General features: G+C 48.0%; 1 protein-coding gene across 2 annotated transcripts in view; it reads left to right on the forward strand.

Annotated features, from left to right (window-relative positions):
• Positions 1-17,652, forward strand: part of SAAL1 (serum amyloid A like 1) — a 227,095-nt gene that overhangs the window by 130,838 nt on the left and 78,605 nt on the right. The window lies entirely within an intron of this gene.

Raw genomic sequence — 17,652 nt, forward strand, 5'->3', positions numbered from 1 at the left:
TTACTGCTGGCTTTAGCCCTGGAAATTTTTCTGCATGCTCTAACCCTGGATATTTTGCTGCAGGCTTTGACCATGGAAATTTTGCTGCAGGCTTTGACTCTGGAGATTTTGCTGCTTGCTCTAACCCTGGAGATTTTGCTGCTGGTTCTAAAACTAGAGATTGTGCTGCTGGTTCTAAAACTAGAGATTGTGCTGCTGGTTCTAAAACTAGAGATTTTGCTGCAGACTCAAGTCCTGGAGATTTTGCTGCTTGCTCTAACCCTGGAGATTTTGCTGCTGGTTCTAAAACTAGAGATTGTGCTGCTGGTTCTAAAACTAGAGATTTTGCTGCAGACTCAAGTCCTGGAGATTTTGCTGCGGACTCAAACCCTGGAGGTTTTGCTGCTGGCTCTAACCCTGGAGATTTTGCTGCAGGCCTTGACCATGGAAATTTTGCTGCAAGCTTTGACCATTGGGAATTTCCTTTAGGCTTTGACCCTGTAGATTTTGCTGCTGGCTCTAACCCTGGAGAGTTGGCTGCTGGCTTTGACAATGGAATATTTACTGCACGCTTTGACAGTGGAGATTTTACTGCAGGCTTTAGCCCTGAAGATTTTGCTGCAGGCTTTAACCATGGAAATTTTGCTGCGGGCTTTGGCTCTGAAGATTTTGCTGCAGGCTCTAACCCTGGAGATTTTGCTGCTGTCTCTAACCCTAGAGATTTTGCTGCTGGCTCTAATCCTGGAGATTTTGCTGCTGGCTCTAACCCTGGAGATTTTGCTGCTGCCTCTAACCCTGGAGATATTTCTGCTGGCTCTAAACCTGGAAATATTTCTGCTGGCTCTAATCCTGGAGATTTTGCTGCTGGCTCTAACCCTGGAGATTTTGCTGCTGCCTCTAACCCTGGAGATTTTGCTGCTGGCTCTAACCCTGAAGATTTTGCTGCTGGCTTTGACCATGGAAATGTTGCTGCAGGTTCTAACCCTGGAGCAATTGCTGCTGGTTCTAACCCTGGAAAATTTGTTGCTGGATCTAACCCTGGTGATTTTGCTGCAGGCTCAAACCCTGGAGATTTTGCTACTGGCATTGGCTCTGGAAATGTTGCTGCTGGCATTGACCATGGGCATTTTACTGCTAGCTCTAACCCTGGAGATTTTGCTGCTGGCTCTAACCCTGGAGATTTTGCTGCTGGCTCTAACCCTAGAGATATTTCTGCTGGCTCTAACCCTGGAGATATTTCAGCTGGCTCTAATCCTGGAGATATTTCAGCTGGCTCTAATCCTGGAGATATTTCTGCTGGCTCTAACCCTGGAGATTTTGCTGCTGGCTCTAACCCTGGAGCATTTTCTGCTGGTTCTAACCCTGGAAAATTTGCTGCTGGATCTAACCCTGGTGATTTTGCTGCTGGCTCAATTCCTGGAGATTTTGCAGAAGGCTTTAAACCTGGAGATATTTCTGCAGGCTTTAACCCTAGAGCATTTGCTGCTGGATCTAACCCTGATGATTTTGCTGTTGGCTCTAACGCTGGTGATTTTGCTGCTGGCTCTAGCCCTGGAGATTTTGCTGCAGGTTTTGACCATTGAAATTTTGCTGCAAGCTTTGACCATGGGGAATTTCCTTCAGGCTCTAACCCTGGAGATTTTGCTGCACGTTTTGACCGTGGAAATTTTATTGTTGGCTTTAACCCTGGAAATTTTCCTGCTGGCTTTAACCCTGAAGATTTTGCTGCTGGCTCTAACCCTGGAGATTTTGCTGCTGGCTTTGACCATGGAAATTTTACTGCAGGCTTTGACTCTGGAGATTTTGCTGCTGGCTCTGACCCTGGAGATTTTTTTACAGGCTTTAACCCTGGAATTTTTTTTTCAGGCTTTAACCCTGGATATTTTGCTGCAGGCTTTGACCATGGAAATTTTGCTGAAAGCTTTGACCATAGGGAATTTCTTTCAGACTTTGACCCTGGAGCATTTGCTGCAGGCTTTGACTCTTGAGATTTTGCTGCTAGCTCTAACCCTGGAGATTTTGCTGCTTTCTCTAACCCTGGAGATTTTGCTACTTTCTCTAACCCTGGCGATTTTGCTGCTGGCTTTAACCCTAGAGATTTTGCTGCTGGCTTTAACCCTGGAGATTTTGCTGCTGGCATTGACTCTGGAGATTTTGCTGGAGACTTTGACCATGGAAATTTTGCTGCAAGCCTTGACCATGGGGAATTTGCTGCAGGCATTGACCCTTGATGAATGGACCCTTGTGAAGTTAACCCACTCTTAGACCCTCCTTTGGAGCCTTGAGAATTTGACCCACCCTTTGACCCTTGAGACCCTCCTTTTAAACCTTGAGAATTTGACCCTCCCTTCCCTGCATGAGATAAAGCCACAATGGCTGCCAGAAATATGAGCAGTATCAGCAGTGAAACCTTCATGATTAATCAGTGAGGTCTTCACACCCTGTTGAATGACAGAAAAAAACATTTTTTTAGTGCAGTTTGACCTTTGTTAAGGTTACACCTCAAAGTTAAGAAAACTGGAATGAGTTAGACTTGAAAACTAGACACTGGGGCATTTCTCCAGAAGCAGAGAATTGTCCCTGTCTCCGAATATTGTCTCCAAAGTGAACGTCAGGAAACACATTGAGTAAAAGGCGCTCAGCCTATTAATGTTAAGAACACAGAGGAACAACCCTTTTTCTCAATGTGCTCAGTAGAGGGTCATTGCTAACACATAACTGCCAATATTTTGAGATAAAAAGGAGGGACACTTTAAGACAAAACCTTGCCACACCCCTAATCACACCCCTGCCACACCCCTAATCACGCCCCTGGCACATCCCAAGTCACTGATACCAGAAAAGATTCAGAAGCAAAAGACAACGTTTTAACATTCAGACCACACTGGTCCTCTCTATCATCATCCGTTCTCCTGAAAGAGAACCCGAGGTGGCTTCCTAAGAATGAAATCCGCACACAGAGGCTGGAACTGCCTATACTGTCCAGCCTCTGTTACTATCTCAATCCCCCCTAAGCTCCCCCTGCGTTCTGCTATGCCCCATAAATCACAGCCGCGCTGTCGACACGCAGCAGGCTGTGTTTACCTCTGTAGTGTCACTCTCCCCGCTCCCCCCGCCTCCTGCATAGCTCCGGTCCCCGCCCGTGTCCTTTCCCTCCAATCAGCAGGAAGGGAAGGGACGCAGGCGGGGACCGGAGCTATGCAGGAGGCGGGGGGAGCACGCAGAGTGACATTACATAGGGAATCACAGCCCGCTGCGATTTATGGGGCATAGCAGAACGCAGGGGGAACTTAAGGGGGATTGAGATAGCAACAGAGGCTGGGCTGTGTGCGGATTTCATTCTTAGGAAGCCACCTCGGGTTCTCTTTAATTTTAACATTTAAAAATAAAAAATGTATCAATTTAAATGATAGAAATAACATTTAGAGTATATTAAAGTGTACCTGACATGATGATATATAAAAAAAATGATACATACCTGGGGCTTCCTCCAGCCCTCTTCAGGCTGATCGCTCCCTCACTGTCCTCCTGCACCGCCTGGAACTTCCGCTATGGGTCCCGGTAATTCGACCAGTTAGGTCCAGTTGGTGCAGGCACGGTCCGCCCGCGCATGCTCCCCCATCGCTCCTGTACCCAGGCGCAAAATGCTCCCCGCGATAGCGTGCACGTGGCTGCGCATGTGCACTAAGCCCCAACTGGCCGAATTACTGGGACCCATAGCGGCAGATCCAGGTGGTGCAGGAGGACGGTGAGGGGTCGATCAGCCTGAGGCCTGGAACCTACTAGAAAGCGCAGAACGCTATCACAATCACGAGCGATTTGTGATAGCGGTTTGCTAGCGATTTTGGGAGCGATTTCCCTGCTCTTATACAATTCATTAGAATAGAAACACTCCCAAAATGCTGCATGTCCTGTGATTATGATTTCCTTAATTGCAATCGCTCTAGTGGAATCTGTCCCATCCATTTACATTGCATATGCATTAAGTATTTATATATATATATATATATATATATATTTTCTCATCATCTCCGGTTTTCTTTAACCTTCTGGGGGATAATCCCGAGCTGAGCTCGGGGTACGCCGCCACAGAGGATTTCTCAGGCCCTGGTGGGCCGATTTGCATAATTTTTTTTTGTTGCACGCAGCTAGCACTTTGCTAGCTGTGTGTATATACCGATCGCTGCCGCTCTGCGCTGATTCGCCGCTACCCGCCGCGCCGCTCCCCCCCCCCCCCAAGACCCCGTGCGCAGCCTGGCCAATCAGTGCCAGGCAGCGCTGAGGGGTGGATCGGGACTCCCTCTGACGTCGTTGACGTCATCCCGGTCGTCGCCATGGCGACGGGGGAAGCTGAACGGGATTTCCTGTTTGCTTTGATTGCCGGAGGCGATCGGAGGGGGTGGGGGGATGCCGCTGCACAGCGGCTATCATGTAGCGAGCCCTGGGCTCGCTACATGATTTAAAAAATAAAAAAATTTAAAAAATAGTGCTGCGCCACCTCCTGGGTGATATAATTGTATCCCCCAGGAGATTAAAGGAGTTATCAGGGAAAATCTACAAAATGAGCTTTACTCACCTCTGGGGCTTTCTCCAGCCCCTTGCAGCCGGCTGTCCCACGCTCCGCTCTGCGCCGCAGTCCCGGTCTCCGTGCACGGTGCAGAGACCAACTCCGAGGTCGTCCTCACTGCGCCTGCGCGAACTGCCGCTGTCAATCAAGCCCATGCTGTAAGCGGCTTACTGTGCAGGCGCACATTTTTCAGTAGATATACAATACATATATTTACATAGCTCTGTACATAATTCCTGAAAGAGGGACAAATGAAGAAGAAAGAGGGATTGGGTTCCCCAAGAGGGGCTGTCCCTCCGAAAGAGGGACAGTATGCTAACAAAAGAGTACTTGAGCTCAGGAGTGTTAATAACGGAAAACCGAGCTATCAACAGTATGATGTCCATGGCTTACTTTCAAGGACACCTGAATTGAGAGGAATATGGAAGCTGCCATATTTCCTGTTAATACCAGTTGCCTGGCATCCTGCTAACCTTTCATGCATCAGTAGTGTCTGAATCACACACCTGGAACAAGCATGCAGCTAATCCAGGCACACTTCAGTCAGAGCACCTGATCTGCACGCTTGCTCAGGGCTATGGCTTAAAGTATTAGAGACAGAGGATCAGCAGAACAGCCAGGCAATCTGCATAGTTTAAAAGGAAATAAATGTCAGCCTCCATACCCTTCCAACTTTAGGTGTGCTTTAAGGACCTTTGATTATATTAGCAAAGGCTCTGATGCACAATGTATATAGGTTTGTGCTCTCTAACACTTTATTCAGTGTACAGGGTAAGAGCCTTGCGTATACTTGAGTATAAGCTGACCCGAGTATAGTCCGACCCCCCAACTTTTACCTTAAATTAAAAAAAAAAACACAGGAAAAATTGATTGTCCTGAGTATAAGCTGAGGGTGTGCAAATGCCATAACCACACAACCACGACCGGCCACAACCATACACAGGAAAAGCAATATAAAATCATCAGATAGCAATAATACCATCCAGCTGCCGGTGCCCAAATTCTCTCCCTAGCACATTATTTCCTAGACCTGTGGAATATTATCACCATCTCTCATCGTGACTGGCTGAATACGAGGTTAGCATATAGTGCAGCTATTCTTTTATCTTCCCCCCCCCAGTTTCTTACCCACTTCAGGCCGCAGTGATATGTGCGCAGCGTTCACTCAAACCTCCTCGTCCCCTACCTGAGTCCCCCGCCAAAAGCATGTTGAATAATGTTCCAGCTACAATGTATGTGAGCACCGCTGATCTCTTTGGCTGCAGTGCATATCATCTATGTCCTTTTAGTGCCTCCGAGTGCCTCCTCACCCCCGCTTGTGTCTCCCGTCATGGGTTCCGGCTGATTTATGTGCCACGTTCATCTTCGTCACCCCCTGAGCCTCTCCCCCTAGCCAGAGGGGAGCGATATGCGCTCTTACCGGTGCAGAGTTCAACCGTTATGCATGGTGGACCCGCACAGCATTCACTCACCGGACCACGCTGGATGTAGGAATCTCATGTCTATGATGTCCAGCAGCGGCACTTGTAAAGCGCTACTTGAGAATCTTACATTTAGTGTGGTCCGGTGAGTGAACGATGTGCGGGCCACCATGCATAACGATTGGACTCTGCACCTGTAAGAGTGCATATCATTCCCCTCTGGCTGGGGGGGGGGGGGGAGAGTGACCAAGATGCATGTGGCGGGGAACAAGGAGGCTATCGGGGCACCAGGGGGACATAGTTTATAAGCACTTAGGGGGTAGTGACTCCAGTATGAGCCGAGACCCCCACTTTTGGTCCACTTTTTTGGACCCATAACCTCGGCTTATACCCGAGTATATACTGAATTCTTACTCTTTGAATCTTTCAAAGTTAGGCAGAAATTGGCATTGTCCTGATTCAAAACTTGTGTCCCTCCTATAAGAATTCTTGTATGTAATTGATCTCAGAGTTCTTATATTCAGAGCCTTGTGGTACACACAGAGTAATATAGAATTGTTCTATTGTTCGGATACTCACCAGCACACACAGGTCGGTGATGCGAGCCCTGCTCCTCGCTCGGATGTAGCGCTGCTTCCTCCGTCTGGCTATTTATTCTCTCTCATTAGGGTTTTCTTTCTAGGATGACGTTCCAGGAATTAAGATGCTTAGATTATGTTTACTTATAATATACCGGTAAGTATTATGAAATCCAGGAAACAGAGTTTTTCATCCATAAGGCTAATTAATACATGTCCATAACACTGAACGTTCCGTTCACTATTTGTCTTTTGTGAAATTTGCAAATATAAAGATCGCTTTTGTTGCCTCTAATGGACTATAAGAGCCCTTAAAGACCAACGTCACGTGGATGACATCTTGCCATCCTGACCAGCTTACCAACCAGGCACAACTCTTACATACGGTACATATACCTGGGTTTAATTTTTCATTAGCAAAATCTTAGCCTTTATCTGTCTCCAAACTCCACAAACTCGATATTGTTTTCTCTGCCTGGTTACCTTTTTTGTGAGTACAGTTTTTTTTTTTTCTTATCTTTTCTTACTTTTTTGTTGTGGGGTTTAAAGCGGGATTGTCACCATAAGAATAAAATGTCAACAGCAAGTGGTCTGAGTGTATTAAGTGATAAAGATGCTAATCCTGCATTCAAAACTTGTTCTGCTGTTATGGTTTGGAGTTATCACATACCTTAGGAGCACTAGCCATTTAATTGCCATTGCCATCAGCTGGCAAAACCGTTGCATGCTGCGGGATCTTTTTATCTATAATATATTCCTGCTCTTCCCTTTATTTCCCCTAATGACATAAGACAGTGCTCTTCCTAGTATAGACCTCAGTGGGAGTGTCTGAAGACTCTGGGAAGAGGGCGGGAAACAAATACACAATTATCAAGAGGAGAAAAAAAGAGCGAGGAAGGAAATTATGTCAGAATTAGCTTCATTCAAAGGTAACCAAGATGGAAACTGTCTAGAATAGGATTCTCTGCTTTTCCTTTAAAATTCACAGAAATCATATCGTGGACAGTGCAATACATCTGTTATGTAAGCAGAGCAAGTATTTATCTACTTATATATGTGTTTTTTATTTCTGAGTTAGCATGGGTGTCACTTGTTCTTTAAAGCTAATGTAAATTGGAAAAAAAAAATCAAACAAGAAGATGAGGTCACAATGCTGTTGCACGAAATGAGGTGTGATACGTTTTAGAAGTTTGTGCTTTGAGACAGCAGCCCCCCATTTTCTCAGTAGGAGCTGACCACCTTATGGGTATTCGCCTGTAGTATTCTTGAAAAAAGAGGTTATTTGACATGTTAATCCATTTCTAGTTCGATTGTACTGATAATGACAACTACAGTATGGATTCCATTATTATTGCCTTTGAACGGACGTCTGTTTTGTCATGCTTGTATGGTTTTAAAATGAATTAAGTTTTGTATACAGTTTTATAATTAGTAGTTTGGATGGTTCTTTGTCTGTTTAGGCAAAAAAAAAAAAAAAAAACACAAAACAAAATCTTTTGACATCTAAGTATGTTTCTTAAAGTGTACCAGAGACGTCGGCGTAAAAAGTTTAATACTTACCTGGGGCTTCCCCCAGCCACATGAGCACCGATGCGTCCCTCGCCATCCTCCCGAGTGCCTCCGTCTAGCCACAATCACTCCCGGTAAACTGGCTCAGTCGCAGCAGTCGGCTCTTCTGCGCATGTGTTGCCCTGGTGCGCAGAATTTAGCAGGCCAATTGACCATCCGATAGTTTTATCAAACCAGGGACGAGTCTGTGCCATAACATTGCCGCCCGATCGATCTTTCAATCAAATTTCGTCTGAAATCAGTCAAAATGGAAAATCTCTGTCACAAGAGCTCGATCAGATAACGGTGTTCAAAATCGCATCACCTGACGGACCCCGGGCCAGTGACCCCCCCGTGTGCAAAGTGAGCCCGGGGTGCTCAGAATTTAAGTCTCACCTCTCCGCCCATACCACATGTTTAAAGAGGAACTCCAGTGAAAATAATGTAATAAAAAAGTGCATAATTTTTACAATACTTATGCATAAATGAGTGTTTGCTCATTGTAAAATCTTTCCTCTCCTTGATTTACATTCTGACATTTATCACATGGTGACATTTTTACTGCTGACAGAGGTGATGTCACTGGAAAGAGATTCCGCTTGCTTTTTTGCCAGTTGTAAACAGCTGTTATTTCCCAGAATGCAACAAGGCTCCCACAGTGTGATGTCAATACCTCAGTGCTGTGAGGCGCTGACATTATTTGTGGGAGGGGTTTCACCACAAAATCAGCCACACAGAGCCCCCTGATGATCTGTTTGAGAAAAATAATAGATTTCTCATGGGAAAGGGGGTATCAGCTACTGATTGGGATGAAGTTCAATTCTTAGTTATGGTTTCTCTTTAAGCAGGCCTCGGAAATACGCCAGGAATCGATTTGTGTGTGTGTGAAACAGAACTAATCATTTTTACACCCGCTCTGTCCCCCTCTCTGCCTGATATAACAATAAATGTTAGTGACACCTGTATAACTTCAGTTCCCAAAGCACAGTGCTTAGGGGTAATACTGTATTTGACTCCTCTCTCTCTTTTTTTTTTTTTCCTCACATTCACTCCCTAACCAGCTCCTGTCATCTCCAACTCAAAAACATATCTCACATCCGACCTTTTCTCACTCAGGACACAACTAAAATGTTAATACATGCTCTTATAATAGCTCGTCTTATGACTGTGGCTGCCCAGACTCCGCCTTCTCCTCGCTCGGCAGCATCGTAGTTACCCCGGGTATGGAAATACTTGTCAGCACCTTTGTAGTTGGCGTCTCTCATATCCTAGCAGGCTTTGCTTATGTCATATGTTCCTAAAATGTGTCAGAAAAATATGGTGCTATGAAAAAGGCTGTCATAATCATGGTTGTCACCATTATGGTGATCAATTGACAAGCTACGTGGAGTCATGTAGGACACTCAGCAGAATCGTGAGTGTAGAGGCATGCTTTAGCTTATTAGTGCTTATACATTTAGGTACTTAAAATGGCTTAGTACTGAGCTCTGATCATTAATGGAATATACTTGCATCATTGATTTTACGCCCTGGTACTTCAACTCCAGAGTGTAGTGTTTAAGTGGTTTCTATATGCTTCTGCTTACTGTATACCAGTTGTAGTGTGTGCTGACCTCTGCTACTTGCGTAGCAGCATGTAAAGTTTAAGCCATTACTCTTTGCCTGTGCTGACATTAAAAAGGGGGAAGGAATGTGCAGATGGGACACTGAGGCATGTTGTCTGCCTCTCGACATGCCTCTTTGCCCCCCCCCCCCCCCCGCTGCTCTTTGCCCTCCCAACCCCACTGCCACGCTATAGCCCCCTGAAATTAGCGACAATATTTGGGGCGTTCCTGCAGGTTTTCCAGAGCTGCCATTGGGCAGCTCTCTCTCCCTGGCCGCGCCCCCTGCCGCTCCCCCGCCTCCCTGCACGCTGGGAGAGAGAGATCTCTCTCCTTCCAAAAGTGAAAGTGGTCCAGTGTGGCCCACAGGAGCGACAGAGAGCGTCGGTTTTGGCGGCTACCTGATTCGATCAGCCCCCCGGATCAGGTAGCATCATTTATTTATTTTTTGTTTTATGAGCCCACCTCATGCTCTCTTTAAACTAGCTGCACTACCGCAGCATAGCGTGCACTGAGCTCGCACCCCTCTCATTACGCTGTGCAGTGTGTGCTGATCTCTGCTCTCTAGGATGTACAGTATAAGCTGTTACTCTGTGCCTGAGCTCACAGTAAACTAACTGCAGTATGTGTTTATCTATTTATACCTTCTGTCTGTACAGTATGTTCTGTTATTAACACTAATAGTAATATTTATACTAATAGTAAACTACCTGAAGCATGTGCTGATCTTTTACCTCGAGTATACACATCGTAAGCTGTTACTCTGTGCCTGTACTGACAGGAAACTAGCTGCAGTGTGTGCTGATCTCTGCTACCTCAGTGTGTACCGTATAAGCCAGGGCTGTGGAGTCGGAGCAATTTTGAGTACCTGGAGTCGGAGCTGGAGTCGGTGATTTTATAAAACGAGGAGTCGGAGTCGGATGATTTTTGTACAAAATCCACAGCCCTGGTAAGTATTAGACTAAGGAGTCAGAGCCATTCCGGGTACCCAGAGTTGGAGCTGGAGTCGGTGGTTTCATAAAAACGAAGGAATCGGAGTTGGAGTCGGAAGATTTTTGTACCAACTCCACATCCCTGGTATAAGCTGTTATTCTATGCCTGTACTGATAGTAAACTAGCTGCAGCATATGCTGATCTCTGCTACCTCCAGTATGTACAGTATAAGCTGTTACTCTGTGCCTGTACTGATAGTAATCTAGCTGCAGTGTGTGCTGATCTCTGCTACCTCCTGTATGTTCAGTATAAGCTGTTACTCTATGCCTGTACTGATCGTAAACTAACTGCAGCGTATGCTGATCTCTGCTGCCTCCTGTATGTACAGTGTAAGCTGTTCCTCTATGCCTATACTGATAGTAGACTAACTGCAGCATGTGCTGATCTCTGCTACCTCCAGTATGTACATTATAAGTGGTTACTATGTGCTTGTATGGATAGTAAACTAGCTGCAGCATGTGCTGATCTGCTACCTCCAGTATGTACATTATAAGTGGTTACTATGTGCTTGTATGGATAGTAAACTAGCTGCAGCATGTGCTGATCTCTGCTACCTCCAGTATGTACATTATAAGTGGTTACTATGTGCTTGTATGGATAGTAAACTAGCTGCAGCATGTGCTGATCTCTGCTACATCCAGTATGTACATTATAAGTGGTTACTATGTGCTTGTATGGATAGTAAACTAGCTGCAGCATGTGCTGATCTCTGCTACATCCAGTATGTACATTATAAGTGGTTACTATGTGCTTGTATGGATAGTGAACTAGCTGCAGCATGTGCTGATCTCTGCTACCTCCAGTATGTACATTATAAGTGGTTACTATGTGCCTGTACGGATAGTGAACTAGCTGCAGCATGTGCTGATCTCTGCTACCTCCAGTATGTACATTATAAGTTGTTACAAAATAAGGTTTTGCAGAATACTTTTATTAATTTTGTTTTAAAGGCTATGTAAAGGCAAAATAAAAAAATAGTGTAGTGGGTATGTGTTATTTGTCAACAATACACCGCAGTGCGCTGACAGCCCCAGCCACTAAGAGGACAGATTACCGTGTACCTGGAGACAACAGTGGGGGCTCAAGGTTAATTATTTTGGAAAGTAACACCGGCTATATTTTTCCCCAAATTATTCTTTAAATTCACTACAGTGTTGACAGGAGCGCAAAATACTGTTTTCTGCAATGTTTCAAAGCAGGTTGTTAGCAAGGGGAAAACTGTATAAACTGTAAGGCTAGGTTTCTATTTGTGCGAATTCCTCGGCCACGAATTCGGATGGAATGTGGCAGCCTATAGAACTCTATGCAGAGCATGCGACTTCGTGGCCAGGGAAAAATCTGAGGCCCTGCAGCATAATTCTGCACGTCACTCTCTGAATCCCATAGCCGTGCTAGAGGGATTCGGCTGCAGGACACGAGCAGCTGTGCCGGCATCGTGTCTCGCAAGACGCATGCTGCGCACAAGTGGAGACGGGGCCATAATGTACAAACAGATGCCCTTCACACGCATGCACAATTCCCACAACAGTGCCTTGCGGCGCCATCGCTTACGCCGCACACCAGGCCGCCAGACTTAGGCACCCGACGTGATGTGCCGGACACCTACCGGCTTCCGTACATGCCAACTCGCCGTGACAATATGACTAGTACTGTACAGTTTTGTAGTAGGAGACACTCCTACACAATAACTCCCTCGTTCTTTTTTTGCTCTTTGGAAGGATTACACAGAGCTTTTAGTTTTTTGGGGCTGGCATGATTTTGACATCATTTTATTGACATGCTTCCCTTTCAACCTTGAATAATAATATTGTGTCTGCTGAACTTATTCATCTGCTTTTGCTATGCTTCCAGGCCAGGTCAGACATTTAATACATGTTAAGGATCTTTAATTATATAAGCAAAAGCTCTGATTCACATATATACGTTTGGGCTCTATAACACTTTAGTACGCAGGATGAGAATCTGAAGTATATACTGAATTCTTAAGTCTTTGAATGCTTTAAAGTCCTATAAAAATTCTTGTATGTGATTGATCTCAGCATTCTTATATTCAGAGCGTTGTAGCACACAGAGTAATCTATTATTCAGGGTTGGATTTCTGGTAAGGCCAGAAAGGCCAGGACCTTGGGCGATGGCATCCCAAGGAGGCACCTGAACCTAGCATAAAAACAGTGATTGGGAAATATCGGGGCCACGCGGCACATCAATAACCTAATATCACCAGTGGCTTAAAGAGAACCCGAGGTGTGTTTAAAGAATGTTATCTGCATACAGAGGCTGGATCTGCCTATACAGCCCAGCCTCTGTTGCTATCCCAAACCCCACTAAGGTCCCCCTGCACTCTGCAATCCCTCATAAATCACAGCCGTGCTGTGAGGCTGTGTTTACATCTGTAGTGTCAGTCTCAGCTGCTCCCCCGCCTCCTGCATAGCTCCGGTCCCTGCCCCCGTCCCTTCCCTCCAATCAGCAGGGAGGGAAGGGATGCAGGCGGGGACTGGAGTTCTGCAGGAGGCGGGGAGAGCAGCAGACTGACACTATAGAGATAAACACAGCCAGCTCTGACAAGCTGTTTGTCAGCAGCGTGGCTGTGATTTATGAGGGATTGCAGAGTGCAGGGGGACCTTAGGGGGGTTTGGGATAGCAACAGAGGCTGGGCTGTATAGGCAGATCCAGCCTCTGAATGCAGATAATATTCTTCAAACCCACCTCGGGTTCTCTTTAAAGAGACTCTGAAGTCTCCCAAATTTTCTTCTTTTTATTTCAGATTCCTCTTGAGCACTAATCGCACAAATGAATCTCCGCATCGCTGCGGCCATAGGAGGTCTTTATCCCCCCAAATCCTGGGGCAATATCCTACAACTTTCAAAGTCACACATTTTTCTGCCCGGGGGAAGCAGAGCTTTGGGCTGTAGCTCTGCCTCCAGTTCATTCATTCACCGCTGATTGCCGCCTCTCCCCACCCCTCTGTCTTCTTTCAAAGAGAGGGGCGGGGAGAGACGGTGATTGAATAGACTGGAGGCAGAGCTACAGTGAAAAGCTCTGCCTCCTCCAGGAAATACCAGAGGGATTTGCGACTGGGATCTCGGGGGAGATATAGATCTCCTACGACCCATCTGTGCAATTGGTGCTCAAGAAGAATCTGAAATAAAAAGGTAACTTGGGAGATTTCAGAGTCTCTTTAAAGAGGAACTGTAACGACAAAACGGCCCCTGGGGGGTACTCACCTCGGGTGGGGGAAGCCTCAGGATCCTAATGAGGCTTCCCACGCCGTCCTGCGTCCCTCGGGGGTCTCGCTGTAGCCCTCCGTACAGCCGTGACGCAATATTTACCTTCCTGGCTCCTGCGCAGGCGCTCTGATGCCTCTCGGCGCCGAAGTAGGCGGAAATACCCGATCGCCGTCGGGTCTGCTCTACTGCGCCGGCGCAAGTTTCCGGCGCCTGCGCAGTAGAGCGGACCCGACGGAGATCGGGTATTTCCGTCTATTTCCGTGCCGAAAGTCGCCACAGCGCCCCCGCTGGAGACAGCAAAGGTAAATATTGAACTGACAGTCGGCACAGTCGCCGGCTGTTCGGAGGGCTGCGGCGAGACCCCCGTGGGACAGAGGACGGCGTGGGAAGCCTCATTAGGATCCGGAGGCTTCCCCCACCCGAGGTGAGTACCCCCCAGGGGAGGTTTTTGTTGTTACAGAGTCTCTTTAAAGAGACTCCGAAGTGAGTCTAAATTCACGTTTTTAACTTTCATTAATGTTAAACACTATAGCTAGTGCTAAACCGCCGCATCCCCGCGCCAAAACGGGAGGGGTTTATACCCCTCGAATCCCCTGTGCTAAATCCACGGCTTTCTTGGTCGTGGGTTTTGCTGCCCATGGAGGCAGAGCTTTGAACTGCAGCTCTGCCTTCATTTGCGTCAATCTGCCCGCTGATCTACGTCTCTCCCCGCCCCTCTCTGTGAATGCAGATTGAGAGGGGCGGGGAGAGGCGGCGATCAGTGGGGATTGACGCACGAAGACGCAGAGCTACAGCCCTAAGCTCTGCCTCAAGAAGGAAGCGCTCCCCGGACTGAACTGAGGGGATTTTGGGGGGTATAAACCACTCGTTGTGCTGCAGGGATGCGGCGGTTTAGCACTAGCTATAGTGCTTAACATTAATAAAAGTTAAAAACGTGAATTTAGACTAGCTTCAGAGTCTCTTTAAGAAGGTCAAGGACATGCTTGCATGTAAATTGTATGCAGTTTGGAACTGGCCAATCCAATAAACAAATCCAAGATGCATAGAATTTGCATTAAATTTGCTCACAAGCTGGGAATTATTTGCATTTAATTGACAGTGATATAGTGGGACACCATGCCAGATTTTTACCTGAAACTATTAGGAGTACCTAGTTGTACAAGCAGGACAGCTGATCTCTCTTCCTCTGCTGCAAAAAACCACAGATTTACTCACTTAGGGTACATACACACATCCAATTATTATTGGCCAGTCACTGACTAATTTTTCTACCTCCAGGTGGTTTGAGAGCCAACAGATATTGAATGTCTCGTATAACATAGAGTTCATGAAATTGTCCAATCAAAATTGGATGTGTACCAGGCTTCAATGTAGCTTCCCCTATAAAGTCATATGAGACCACAGCACACACAATTGTCTCTAGCACATTTTATTCTGGAAGGCAGCAACTATGTGATTGATAGATTTCTGTGAATTGCAACATTTGCTAAAAGCTGGCATACACTATAAAGGTGCGCACACACAATTGTATGCCAAAGTGAACAAGACTCCATTCAGGAGCTGAATGCTGTACAGGCACCTCGCTCTGTTTTGTATACGATGGGGAGTGGAGTAGGAGACATGATGGGGAGGGTAGTAGGAGTGAGGGGAGTGGGAGTCATGTGCAGTGGATAATGGTAAGGGGAGTAGGAATGACGGTGCGGTACAGGATGGAGCTGGGAGGGGAGTAGGAATGACGGCGCGGTACAGGATGGAGCTGGGAGGGGAGTAGGAATGACGGCGCGGTACAGGATGGAGCTGGGAGGGGAGTAGGAATGACGGCGCGGTACAGGATGGAGCTGGGAGGGGAGTAGGAATGACGGCGCGGTACAGGATGGAGCTGGGAGGGGAGTAGGAATGACGGCGCATTACAGGATGGAGCTGGGAGGGGAGTAGGAATGACGGCGCAGTACAGGATGGAGCTGGGAGGGGAGTAGGAATGACGGTGCAGTACAGGATGGAGCTGGGAGGGGAGTAGGAATGACGGCACAGTACAGAATGGACCTGGGAGGGGAGTAGGAATGACGGAGCAGTACAGGATTGGAGCTGGGAGAGGAGTAGGAATGACGGCGCGGTACAGGATGGAGCTGGTAGGGGAGTAGGAATGACGGCGCGGTACAGGATGGAGCTGGGAGGGGAGTAGGAATGACGGCGCGGTACAGGATGGAGCTGAGAGGGGAGTAGGAATGAAGGCGCAGTGCAGGAGGGAGCTGGGAGGGGAGTAGGAGTGACAGCGTGGTACAGGATGGAGCTGAGAGAGGAGTAGGAATGAAGGTACAGTACAGGATGGAGCTGGGAGGGGAGTAGGAATGACAGCGCGGTACAGGATGGAGCTAGGAGGGGAGTAGGAATGACGGTGCAGTACAGGATGGAGCTGGGAGGGGAGTAGGAATGACGGCGCGGTACAGGATGGAGCTGGGAGGGGAGTAGGAATGACGGCGCGGTACAGGATGGAGCTGGGAGGGGAGTAGGAATGACGGCGCGGTACAGGATGGAGCTGGGAGGGGGAGTAGGAATGATGGCGCAGTGGATGATGGGGAGGGGAGTAGGAATGACGGCGCAGTACAGGATGGAGCTGGGAGGGGAGTAGGAATGACGGTGCGGTACAGGATGGAGCTGGGAGGGGAGTAGGAATGACGGCGCGGTACAGGATGGAGCTGGGAGGGGAGTAGGAATGACGGCGCGGTACAGGATGGAGCTGGGAGGGGAGTAGGAATGACGGCGCGGTACAGGATGGAGCTGGGAGGGGAGTAGGAATGACGGCGCGGTACAGGATGGAGCTGGGAGGGGAGTAGGAATGACGGCGCATTACAGGATGGAGCTGGGAGGGGAGTAGGAATGACGGCGCAGTACAGGATGGAGCTGGGAGGGGAGTAGGAATGACGGTGCAGTGCAGGATGGAGCTGGGAGGGGAGTAGGAATGACGGCACAGTACAGAATGGACCTGGGAGGGGAGTAGGAATGACGGAGCAGTACAGGATTGGAGCTGGGAGAGGAGTAGGAATGACGGCGCGGTACAGGATGGAGCTGGGAGGGGAGTAGGAATGACGGCGCGGTACAGGATGGAGCTGGGAGGGGAGTAGGAATGACGGCGCGGTACAGGATGGAGCTGAGAGGGGAGTAGGAATGAAGGCGCAGTGCAGGAGGGAGCTGGGAGGGGAGTAGGAGTGACAGCGTGGTACAGGATGGAGCTGAGAGAGGAGTAGGAATGAAGGTACAGTACAGGATGGAGCTGGGAGGGGAGTAGGAATGACAGCGCGGTACAGGATGGAGCTAGGAGGGGAGTAGGAATGACGGTGCAGTACAGGATGGAGCTGGGAGGGGAGTAGGAATGACGGCGCAGCACAGAATGGAGCTGGGAGGGGAGTAGGAATGACGGCGCGGTACAGGGTGGAGCTGGGAAGGGAGTAGGAATGACGGCGCGGTACAGGATGGAGCTGGGAGGGGAGTAGGAATGACGGCGCAGTGGATGATGGGGAGGGGAATAGGAATGACGGCGCAGTACAGGATGGAGCTGGGAGGGAAGTAGGAATGACGGCGCAGCACAGAATGGAGCTGGGAGGGGAGTAGGAATGATGGCGCAGTACGAGGGTGGAGCTGGGAGGGGGAGTAGGAATGACAGCGCAGTACAGGATGAAGCTGGGAGGGGAGTAGGAATGACGGCGCGGTACAGGATGGAGCTGGGAGGGGAGTATGAAT

This window comes from Hyperolius riggenbachi, chromosome 11 (assembly GCF_040937935.1).
Source record: "Hyperolius riggenbachi isolate aHypRig1 chromosome 11, aHypRig1.pri, whole genome shotgun sequence".
NCBI classification, from domain to species: Eukaryota; Metazoa; Chordata; class Amphibia; order Anura; family Hyperoliidae; genus Hyperolius; species Hyperolius riggenbachi.